The sequence below is a fragment of the Pleurodeles waltl genome, chromosome 3_1 (genome assembly GCF_031143425.1).
Source record: "Pleurodeles waltl isolate 20211129_DDA chromosome 3_1, aPleWal1.hap1.20221129, whole genome shotgun sequence".
Lineage (NCBI taxonomy): Eukaryota > Metazoa > Chordata > Amphibia > Caudata > Salamandridae > Pleurodeles > Pleurodeles waltl.
The window spans coordinates 1,694,574,625-1,694,586,528 of NC_090440.1; positions in this window are offsets into that span (position 1 = coordinate 1,694,574,625).

Here is an 11,904-nt window from a genome sequence, read left to right on the forward strand (position 1 = left end):
TGCGCTGGGTCTCCTGAAACTTGGCCAGTACTGTTGCCATCGTCTCCTGGGAGTGGTGGTAGGCTCCCATGATGGAGGAGAGGGCCTCGTGGAGAGTGGGTTCCCTTGGCCTGTCCGCCCCTTGTCGCACAGCAGCCCTCCCAGTTCCCCTGTGTTCCTGGGCCTCTGTCCCCTGGACCGTGTGTCCACTACCACTGCCCCCAGGTCCCTGTTGTTGGGGTGGTGGGTTATCCTGGGTTCTCTGTAGTGGTGGACACACTGCTGATTGACGTGTCCTGGGGACGGAGGTATGGGCCCGCTGGGTGGGTGCTGTGCTGGTGTTTCCAGAGGGAGGGAAGGTCTGTGGTGGCCTGTACCTGTGTGAGGGGAACCGACTGTCCCAAGGTCCCCGATGGTCCGGGCTGGTCATCTAGATCCAGTTGGACAAGGGTGCTGTCATCACTGTGGGCCTCTTCTGTTGGTGGTGTGGACATGTGTGGACCCTCCTGTCCGGTGACGTTAGGTAGGGGTCCTGCAGGGGTATAAAAGGATGTTTATTAAATCTGTGTGTGTAATGGTGTGCAATGGGTGAGTGACCGTGAACCCAGTGCTAGCATTCCTGTGTGGGACCTTGTGTGATGATGGTTTAGGGGGTTGTATGGGTATGTGCAGTGGGCATGCTTTGGTGATGGGTGTCCATGCTTTGTTGTTGCATGCAGGGCTTGGTGTTGGGATGGGTGGTTTGTGATGTTGGGACATATGTGAGGAGTTGGGGTGCTGGGGGTGAGGGTGGGGGTATGTGATAGCATGCAGGTAGGGTGGGGGATGTAATAGTAAAGCTTTGACTTACCAGAGTCCATTCCTCCACCTACTCCTGCGAGGCCCTCAGGATGCAGAATCAGCAAGACCTGCTCCTCCCATGTTGTTAGTTGTGGGGGAGGAGGTAGGGGTCCGCCGCCAGTCCGCTGAACCGCCAGGTGGTGTCTTGAGACCACGGAACACACCTTCCCCTGTAGGTCATCCCCACCTGTTCCTGATGTCCTCCCGATTTCTTGGGTGCTGTCCCACTGCGTTGACCCTGTCCACTATTCTTCACCATAGCTCCATCTTCCTTGCAATTGAGGTGTGCTGCACCTGTGCTCCGAATAGCTGTGGCTCTACCCGGATGATTTCCTCCACCATGACCCTGAGCTCCTCCTCTGAGAACCTGGGGTGTCTTTGCTGTGCCATGGGGTGGTGTAGGTGATGTGTGGGGTGGAGTGTGTGGTGATAAGTGTGGTGATATGTAGTGGTGTGTTGTCTGAGGTGCGTGGAAGTTGTGTGGGTGATGGTGTTGTGTGCCTGTGGATGCTAGTTTGTTGATGGTGGTGTCTCTCTCTGGCCTTCTCTCTGTGATTCTGGTTGTGGGGGTTTGTGGGTGATGTGGGTGCGTGTTTTATATTGTAATGGGTGTGTGGGAGTGGTGTGTGTATGTGTATCAGGTGTGTGTATTTTGAATTGTCCAATGTGACTGTGTTTTGGAAATGTGTGTGTATTTTGAGCGCAGCGGTGAGTACCGCCAATGGAATACCGCGGTTGAAAGACCGCCGCGTGGATTCGTGTGTCGTGATAGTGTAGGCGTATTTCTGTTGGCGTGACGGTGTCGGTTTTGTTTTCGCCAGTTTATCACTGACCTTTGGAGTGGCCGACTTGTGTGGGTGTCTAAATTTTGTCGGATTCCGAAATGTGGGTCATAATAGCTGTGGCTGAATTCCACGGCGGTGTGTTGGCGGTCTTCTGCACGGCGGTAAGCGGCTTTTACCGCCAATGTTGTAATGACCGCCATAATGCTTCCTTCTGCAGACTTCTGTAGTTGTCTTAATATAATAGGGGGAGAACTGTTAGGGTCAAGCATCACTCCCAGGTCTTTCTGGTGCCACCAGCTTATAATACTATCCCCCTTTTTAGATACATAGATCTTCTCTTAAGCGTAACGTCGTTCATATTCAACTTATCCAACAAAATATCCATGAAGATTTATTGGCTCACCACCATAAGCACACGGGGTGATATCTGGCCGCAACAATTTGACTTTACCTTTTAACTCATTCTGATAAAATGTGTTAGAGACTATAGTAATCTTTGCCCCCGAGTCAAATAACACCTTAGTTTTTCTTCCTTCTACAGTGATATAATCTAGAGGCCCACCCAACCTCTTCTCTGAAACCTGTAGAACTATTTGGCTACACGCAAAGTCTGAGTCATCATTGACCTCATTAGAGTGATCATCAATGACACTCAGTGTCTGCTTAGATCTTTTTAGATTGCAAACAGCTGAAAAATGTCCTTTCTTCTTGCAAAATAGACAAGAACTATTAATAGCTGGGCAAAGTTTGCTGTTTGCTAAGTGACCTTCTCTGCCGCATCTGTAACATTTCTTTCTACTAGTACCAGTTGTTTCTCTGCCAGAAAACTTGTTAGGTTTAGATTTTGTACTACCAACCACATTGATATCTTTTGAATCACTACTTGTGACAACTTGGACACATTTAAGGGAGTGCTCAATTCTCTTAGCAAGTGATACCACTTGATCAATTTGAGGATCATCTAATAATCATAATTCGGCGTGTACTTTTTCCATATTACAACCCAACATGAATTGGTCACGAATCCTTTCCTCCAAAGTTGATCCAAACTTACACGAAGACGCTAAATGCCTCAATTCTGTGACATAATTTTCAACAGTTTCACCCTCCATTTGTTGCCTCTTGCCAAAGTAGTACCTTTCTAAGATAGTACTAACCTTGGGGAGATAATGAAGGTCTAACTTTCTAATGCATATATCATATTCATTGAGATTGATAGCTTCACTATCTGGAAGATCGGGAAGATGATCAAAGATTTCTTCACCCTCTGTTCCCAAACAGTGAAGCAACAATGCCGTTCTTCTTTCATTACTTAAGGATGTACCACAAACCCTGGCATATCTTTCGAAAACCTTTTTCCATTTTCCCCATTTGATGGGAGGTTCTCCAGGAGTGGAAAGAAAGAAAGGTGGAGATGCAACGTTCTGTATTACAATTAGCTACAAGCTTCAGTATACAATACACATATGTGGCATCAACTGATACAAGGCAGCAATTAAATGAGCAACGAGAGATGACAGTACGAGGTCTCCCTGGAAGAAGAAAATGTAAAAACAGCAATGTTTGTATAGTATTCCTTTTGAGCACTTCAGCATACAATGTACATATATAGCATCAACTTAGTTCAAGGCAGCAATTGAATGAGCAACAAAAGATGGGAGAATGAGGTCTCTCTAGAAGAAAGAAATTGCAGCAACAGCAATGTTTGCCTTGAGATCCTTTACTGACAAAAGAGCATGGACGCTGTTGTTTTAATTTGTGAGGGAGTTACAATTGCAGCCTGCGTGTAGTAGAGACGATGTTGTGCAGAGTTCAAATGAGGTGTGTGCCTCAGCATGAATTCCTGCTTTGAGTGGCAATCCAGCAGTAAAAGGCGAGTAGAGGCTGTCCCTGTAAAGCCTCACTCTGTAGCCACCACTGCTCCAGGTGCTGCTACTGCTGTATGAGTCCCTGGAGCTGTATCCACCCCCGTAGCCACCGCTCCTGGACTCGAGGCAGCTGATGCCGTCGTAACTGTCTCGGCCGCCTCGTCACCTGCGGCCGCACCTGTAGTAACTGTGGCTCCGGTCTGCGGCTCCGGTCAGACTTCCTCAAACCAGGGAAGCGCTGAGTAAAGAAAAAAAGTGCGCCCGAGGGTCTCCCGGGAAAAGCGCATAAAAGAGAGGTGCGCCTACTTCCTCAAACAAAGGAAGCGCTTCAGTGCGGATTACAGCGATGCGTGACTTCTCTCAATTAAAAAGAGAAGTGCGCCCGAGGATGACCAAAGCATAGCTAATCAGGAAAAGCGGGGTGCGCCTCAGCATGAACTTGGCACAGTGTCTGGAGGAGAAAAAAAAATAAAGAAACAGCAGCTGCTTGAAACCGAAATCAAAGGCCGTTGGTTGTTTACCTTTGAATAAGGAAGGAGTTGGGATGTCGTCTTCCACTACGAAGGTCGGCCTAGCTCGTCACCAGTGTAATGTAGCATGAAGTCCACGAAAGGAAGTAGTTTCATTCAAGTTTAATGGCGGAAACAGAAGATACAATCAAGACATATAAACATCCCAACTCCAGTCCTCAACATCTCTCTCCCTCTAAAGCTCTTTGCCTCCCGCTCCTAGCAACCCCAAGATTCCAAGCCCTAAAACCATTGCTACAGATGAAAGTTCTGAGCCATGAGAAACATGAATAATGAAAGTTCTGAGCAATGAGAAACATGAATACAACCAATACAACAAAGAGTAGTACAGGGGATCCTGTGTCTACTTTCACTAACCTCTATATTGAGAGACTTAGAGACTACCAAGAACATTTCTTGATGTTTTAGGGGAGTTTAGACATTGTTCCATTTTCTCCCCGATTTATGTTTTTAATTATGTCCGAGGTCATATATCTAATTAAACTGTATTGTACCTCCAGTCATTTTTAACTGTTTTTTTCTTTCTTCATACCAATCCAGTACTCATTTTTGACCGGCTTGTCATTATCTGCAAAAGATCTCTGGCAAAGAGCCCCACTGTGGGGCCCGTCAGGCATTGCAGCAAGGAGCAGAGCCCTCTGATGAAGCATGTCACTGAATGGTGAGTGAGGGCTCTTGCTTCAAAGATTTTGACTCCTAGGGACCTGTGATTTATGGTTACATTTTGTGTGTTGGAACTGTGTATATACTTTTTTTGATTTATAGGTAATCATAGAAGAACATTTTTATAATCTACAGTGGTCTGTCTGGATCAACAACTGTGGTGACATATGAAATTATTGATGAGACAGTGCCCATGTCTGGCAGCTACTGATGCCCCTCTGTGGAGATTGCACTGTTATGTCTGTCTGGTGGGGTATCCTGGAAACCCCTGAAACAATGGGTGAATAGAAGAGAAGTCCTTCTTGAATTTGCTGTCATTCCTGGTTCCTATGACGGATATGGCTATCTTGTATTGTTACAGTGTCCTCAGTGGGTGCTTGCAATGATGGTATGATCAAATCAACAGGTTACTTTCCTTCAGTAACACTCTTTCTGGTGGATACTGTAGATCACCCACGTTCTGAATACCCCTAGACACCAGACTGGATTCAGAGATTTTCCTCAGCAACTCTCCCGTGTTTCAGCAGGTGGTGTTGTGCAGCTCTGTATAGGCTTCATCCTGCCCCGGAAGTGACATCGGACCCACATATAAGTGCAACTTTTGCTTGCTGACGTGAGTTTCTTATTGACTGCCCGTGCAAATGGACGCTGTGCCTATGAATGGGTGCATATCTCCATGGGACTTTATTATAGATAGAAAAATAGACCAGTAGAGGTCAGGATGCTGCAAGTAATATGCGGTTAGATAGAGTATCTACCGCAAACAGCACTACCAAGGTAAGTAATCTGTACTTCTGATTGATATTTCTGGTGGATATTTCTGATGCAGTTAGATAGAGTATCTACCAGAAAGAGCACTACAAATGGTAAGTAATCTGTACTTCTGATGGATACTTTTAACTGCAGATCCCTCACATTGTTAATAGATACCAAAGCACTACCTCCTACCTCCTAAAGTGGTTTGTATGTGAAATGGCTCACATCAAAACATCCTGCAGGACTGAACGGGCAAAATGCCCTTCCCAGAAGATCTGGTTATCAAGGCAGTAGTGCTCCGTGAACATGTGAACTGGCACACTGCCCACATCTTGGCCCTACAGATGTCCAAATCAGGAACTCCGCTTCCAACGCTGTGGTAGCAGACTTGGCTCTGGTCTAAAGAGGCCGAATCCCCTCTGGAGACCGCTTGTTGGCCAGTACATAAAAAAATCTTTATACTGGTGACTAGCCACCTCAATATGGACCATTTCTGTACTGTTTTACTCTTCGTTCCCCTAGAGAACACCACAAAGAGCTGATCATCCACCAAGTGGTCGCTAGTACGATTGATGTGAAAACTCAAGGCTCTTTTGGGGTCAAAGTAATGGAGTCTATCCTCTTCTTTTGCGGGGTGAGGCAGAGCAAATAATGCCCGAAAAGTGATGGATGGGCCAACATGAGAGGGAGACACAGTCCTCAACTCCAGTTTTCCTGGGAAAAAGGTGGTGCCTGGAGACAGAGCCTGCTGTTGATGCACTGAAGTTATTGCAATGGGAAAGGCTGTTTTAAAAGTCAGGAGGCACAAATGATAGTTGTGCATCAGCCCAAATGGGGCAGATATAAGGAATTTGAGAACCAAATTAAGGTCCAAGTGTGGCATCACAAAAGGTTTGAGTGTGAACATACGAAATAAACCTTTAAGAAAACGCATAGCAACTGGCAATTTAAACAAGGATGGCTAGTCCAGCAAGCGCATAAAGGCTGAAACTGCCATCAAAATAAACTTAAACAATGCCCATGGCAAGTCCTTGGTGGCCAAACACAGCACAAATAACAAAACTGACAACTTTGCTTGCAATGGGTCTGTAGACAGGAACTACACCAGGTGACAAAATTATTTACATGTCCTTTGTAAACATTTTTTTTTTTTGGACGCCTGGTTGGTAGAATGACATCCACAGCATTGGGAGGCAGGTCAAAAGCAGTTTACAGTTGCCACTCAACTAGGTTCAGAGGTGTGAAGCCTCCTGGCACAAGACCCAAGACCCCACCCCGCCCTTATAGTTGCAATGCCACATGGTGGTGTTGCTGGCTGTAAGGACCTGAAGCAGCCTGCCTTTGATGGCTGGAAAGAAGGTCTTCAACCCCAAGCAAATCTCCTACATCCACAACAAGTTGATTGGTAGGTCGGTCTCTGCTGAAGACCAGAGTCCTCTGATCCCCACCTACTCTGGGACCTCCCTTGGGAGATCTCCACAACCCAGCAGTGATGCATCTATTACCACCATCAGCTCTGGATGGGGAAGTGAGAGAGGTCTGCTACTAATTCAATTGTGGTTGATCAGCCACCACTGCAACTGTTTACAAGTTCCTCCAAGAACTGTGTGGAATCTGACAGGTTCCTTTGGTGCTGGGCCCATCAAGACTTGAGATGCCATAGCAGAGTCTGCATATGCCATCTGGTGTGGTCGACAAGCAAGATGCAGGATTCCAGTAGACCGAAAAGTCTCAGAACCACTCTCACTGAGATCTATGACTAAGGCTGTTAGGGATCCTAGCCCAAATGCCCTGGACTTGTTGATCTGGAAGAAAGGCTCAAAACTGCACAGAATCCAGAATGGCTCTGTTGAACAGGATCCTTTGAGAAGGAGTCAGCTGTGACTTTGGCATGTTGAAAGAGAACTTCACAGATGTTAGGAGGTTCGCCGTCAACTAGAGGCGGCCTATGATTGACTGTTGTGAGTCCACCCTCAACAATCAGTCATCAAGGTAAGCAATACCCAATCTCGAAAGGTGCACTGCAACCACTTTTGTGAACACCAGAGATACAGTGGTGAGGCTGAAAAGGAACCTGGAAAACTGAAAATGCCTGTTGGACGATTTGGAGGATTGACCTGTTCGGACGTGATGCCCTGCAACCCAGGGAGGTAATATTTTATCCTGCTTCATACAGAGTGGTCATGTGTCACCATGGGCTAACTAAAGCTGCTTGGAACCTGAAGTGCCGGTGGGCAGGAGACTGGGCAGCATGTTGATACTGTTAGCCTGGATATTATTGCCTAGATCCCCAACACCAACCTCAAAAGGACGGAGAGGACTGCTGCTGGGATGGGAGCCAAAGACTTTCCAAAGACTCAAAAGGTGCAGTCTTGCTGGGGATACTGCCAATTGGTCCAGAAAGATCTGGGGAGCAAACTGTGGTGGCCCTGCTTTCTTTGAAGCACTCAAGTGCAGAGTTTGCCCTATCTCCAAAGAGGTGTTGTCAAATGGCATTTCCATTATTGAGGCTTGAATGTCACCCAAAATGCCTATGGATCTCATCCACACATGGTGCCGAAGCACCACACATGTACCACCTGCTCTTTTTAATAAGTCAGTAGTGTCCAGCTCAGAGCAGATGGCATATTTTGGTGCATCTTGGCCATCCTGAATGATCTGTGCCAAGCTAAATTCATTGGGAACTTCTGGCAAGATCTCGTTGATCATGTCCCACAATGGATGTGAATAGCATCCCAATAAACAGATTGCATTGACTGAATGAAAGGCCAAACTGGCTGAGGAAAACATCTGTTTCCCCAAGGCCTCCATACGTTGTGACTGCCTTTCAGAAGTTGTAGGGAAGGAATTCAAGTTCAACCTCCTGGTCCGTGCCTGAATCACAAGGCTGTTGGGTGCAGGAGAATGTATGAAAAAGGCAGGGTCATCTGGGGCAGGTCTATATCATCTATTCCTTGCCTATTTAATAGTGGGCAAGTGCAAAGTTTAGCCAAAGTGCCCATCAGCGTATCAGTCACAGCTTCACTGAATGAAAGGCGCGGTTCTGTGTGGGTTTGCCCAGGTTGAAGGACCTTGGTCATTATGTTTTTTTTAACTCAATCACTGGTAGCTGAAAATCAAGAACCTTGACTGCACATCAGATCACTACAGTGAAACAGGGGGATTCTTCTGTTGAGGGACATGGGGAGGAGGTGAGGGGGACTCAACCCATTGTCAGGGGAGGTGTTCAGACAACTGCCATCTTAAAAATCCATAAGAACATTATCATTATTGTAGCACAGGAGTGCATCCTCACCGACATCTCCACTGTCATCACCCAGGCCATGTTGGCTACGTCTGAAACAGAGCACAAAAGACTGAGAACTTAAAGGCGACCCCTGGTTAGTGGCAGGGTTTTGTCTGAATCAGAATAAAGATGGATTGGCTGTGTTGGAACATGCACAGGACGCAATTTCAAATGAGGTTGTGTTGGATTTATTTAGGAGTCAGACAAAATAATTGGATCCTCCTCCAGTGTCAGCTGTATCTGAGCCAGTGTTGACATGACAGGGACTGCGATGGGTTGTGGTGCCGGGTTCAAATTTAGGATAGGCATCAGTCGCGGAGTCAGGTCAGATGCAAAAGTGGGGTCAGATAGAGTCAAGTTCAAATCTACCAATGGTAATCCACCTTGAAGCCTCCTTGAATCATTGGGGCCACAAGGCATAGCAGAGAGAGCCAGAAGGCTGATGAAAATTGTCAATATGGCTTCTTTTAAAGCCTTTATCTGCTGTGGTGTTGTGTGGGGACCCGGCAACTTGAGTTGCATCGAGACCAGTTGTTTGATCGGTTCCTCAGTAGGAGATCGGGAATAAGACGGAGAGGCACCTTTACATCCCCATGATTTCTCCGAGACAGACTGGTGGAACGGAGAAAAATCCGGCTTCATCTTCTTGCGTTTCTTCTTGGGTATTAACTTATCTGAAGATTTGGAGTGCGAGGAAAATTTTTCATGGGAATGGTACCATGAGTGGGTCCACTCCCTCGACTGTGACCAGGAGCGGCTCGTACATGGCTTTCATCGGAGCTCAGCAACATAGTTTGGCTTCACGATCACGCATCACCTTTGGATTCGTTTGGGCGTAGTCGCAGCTGGCCTTGGAGTTGTGTAATGACCCCATACACCAGACATCCCTTGAGGGGATCTTTCACGGACATCTGAATGTGACAGTCTTTACAAGGCTTAAATCATGTAGTTGTCGGTGGGGACATGTCCACAGGATACCAAAAAAGGAATTTAGAGCAAAAAACGTTGTCAGAAGATAATCTGATAGTTTGATAGCAAGCTCCGGATTAATCTCAAAATGCATACAAAGAAAGGAAATGACATTAGCATGCAGGAGAGGTGCTTATATGTGGTTCTGATGTCACTTTTAGAGAGGGATGAAGCTGACGTGGAGCTGCACGGCACTGCCTGTTGGCGAGTGAAAGCAATGCTGATAACATCTCTGGATCCTGTCTGGCACCTGGGAATATTCACAAGGTGAAGAATTTGTGGTTAGAAATATCCATCAGAAGTTTGTGGTTCACTTGATATCTGCGTTAATAGTCCATTTCATATTGGATGTATAACTCATACTTATGTATAGCCATGACAGGTCTGCTTGGTATGAAAGGTATGCTATAGTGGAACATGAGAATTAGTGAGTTGGTCCTCACATTTTTACACTAAATTCAGGCAAACAAGGGTTAGAGAACAGAGGCAGAATCCACCTGTAAGTTGCAGAAATCGCTGTGTAAACCAAAGAGGCAGAATCCGTCTATACATATAAGAAATAGGCCTGTTAACTAGTCAATATGACATACCAAAGTGTTTATCAAATTATTATTACATTTGTTATGCAATGTTTTTATATAACTATTTCACTCACACTTAACACTTCCCACACCTGATGGTTGCAAACACAAAAATACACTTTTTCTCCCAATTTCTCTAAAAATTTGATTGTCAAACACATAGTAACATCTGAAATTTTATTGTTTGGTGGGAACTTTCTAAAAGACCCAGAAGCTCTTTGACTTAAGAAATGCAGAATACATTCTCAGATGAAAGATTATTACTATGGTTGACAATTTCTTGTGTCCAAATAACACAGGGACAAGTGCACCAGTCTCTACAACATTATTAATCTTATGTAGGAACAACATGTGCAAGACAAAGACAGGCGCATCAGTACACAAATCAACATTATCAAAGACACTATGGGGGTCATTCCGACCCCGGAGGGCGGCGGGCGCCGCCCGCCGGGCGGAGACTGCCAGAAGACCGCACCGCGGTCAAATGACCGCGGCGGTCATTCTGACTTTCCGGCTGGGCCGGCGGCCGACCGCCAAAAGGCCACCCGCCGGCCCAGCGGGAAAGACCCAGCAACAATGAAGCTGGCTCCGAATGGAGCCGGCGGAGTTGCTGGGGTGCGACGGGTGCAGTGGCACCCGTCGCGATTTTCAGTGTCTGCCAAGCAGACACTGAAAATCTTGCTGGGGCCCTGTTAGGGGGCCCCTGCACTGCCCTTGCCAGTGGCATGGGCAGTGCAGGGGCCCCCAGGGGCCCCACGACACCCGTTCCCGCCAGCCTCTTCCTGGCAGTGTAAACCGCCAGGAACAGGCTGGCGGGAAGGGGGTCGGAATCCCCATGGCGGCGCTGCTTGCAGCGCCGCCATGGAGGATTCCTTTGGCCAGGGGAAAACCGGCGGGAAACCACCGGTTTCCCTTTTCTGACCGCAGCTTTACCGCCGCGGTCAGAATTGGCCAGGAAGCACCGCCAGCCTGTTGGCGGTGCTTCCGTGGTCGTTGGCCCTGGCGGTCAATGACCGCCAGGGTCAGAATGACCCCCTATGTGCCAGAGAGGCGACAGCGTAAGTGTGCAATTAACAGAGATCAACTTTACATTGCACAACATTTGTGAGACAATAAACTGTTTACTAATAGATGGGCATGTGATTCTGTAGGCTGTCATTTTCAGACACATCAGATGTGAAAGCGAGGCCTGTAACCTGGAGACAAGTGCATCAATGCACAGACCAATATTACATCAGATAACAAAGATATGTGCATTGATTAAAGAGCAACATTTCTTGGGAACTTGGATGTCCTAGAGGGAACTGACTGGTAAAGACTTGTACTTGCAGAGACTTCAGTCATGAAAGAGAGGAGTCCCTTGGTAGTTTTGGAACATATGCCTCAATCCATTAATCATTAATGCTAGGGATATCAGGTGCCACAAAGCAGTAATTGAAAGTAAAATATATGTTGCTGAATGTACAGGCTAGAATTATGAGGGACATAAAGTGTCATGGGTAGGTTATGCAGGTAAAATGGTCATGATCCTCTATGGATGAACATTCAGATCCTCTTTACAAGTTGGCCATTATCATATGCAATAATTACTGCATTCAATAAAAACCGATACCAAGTTGCTTCTGTGTTGTACAAATGTCATAATTA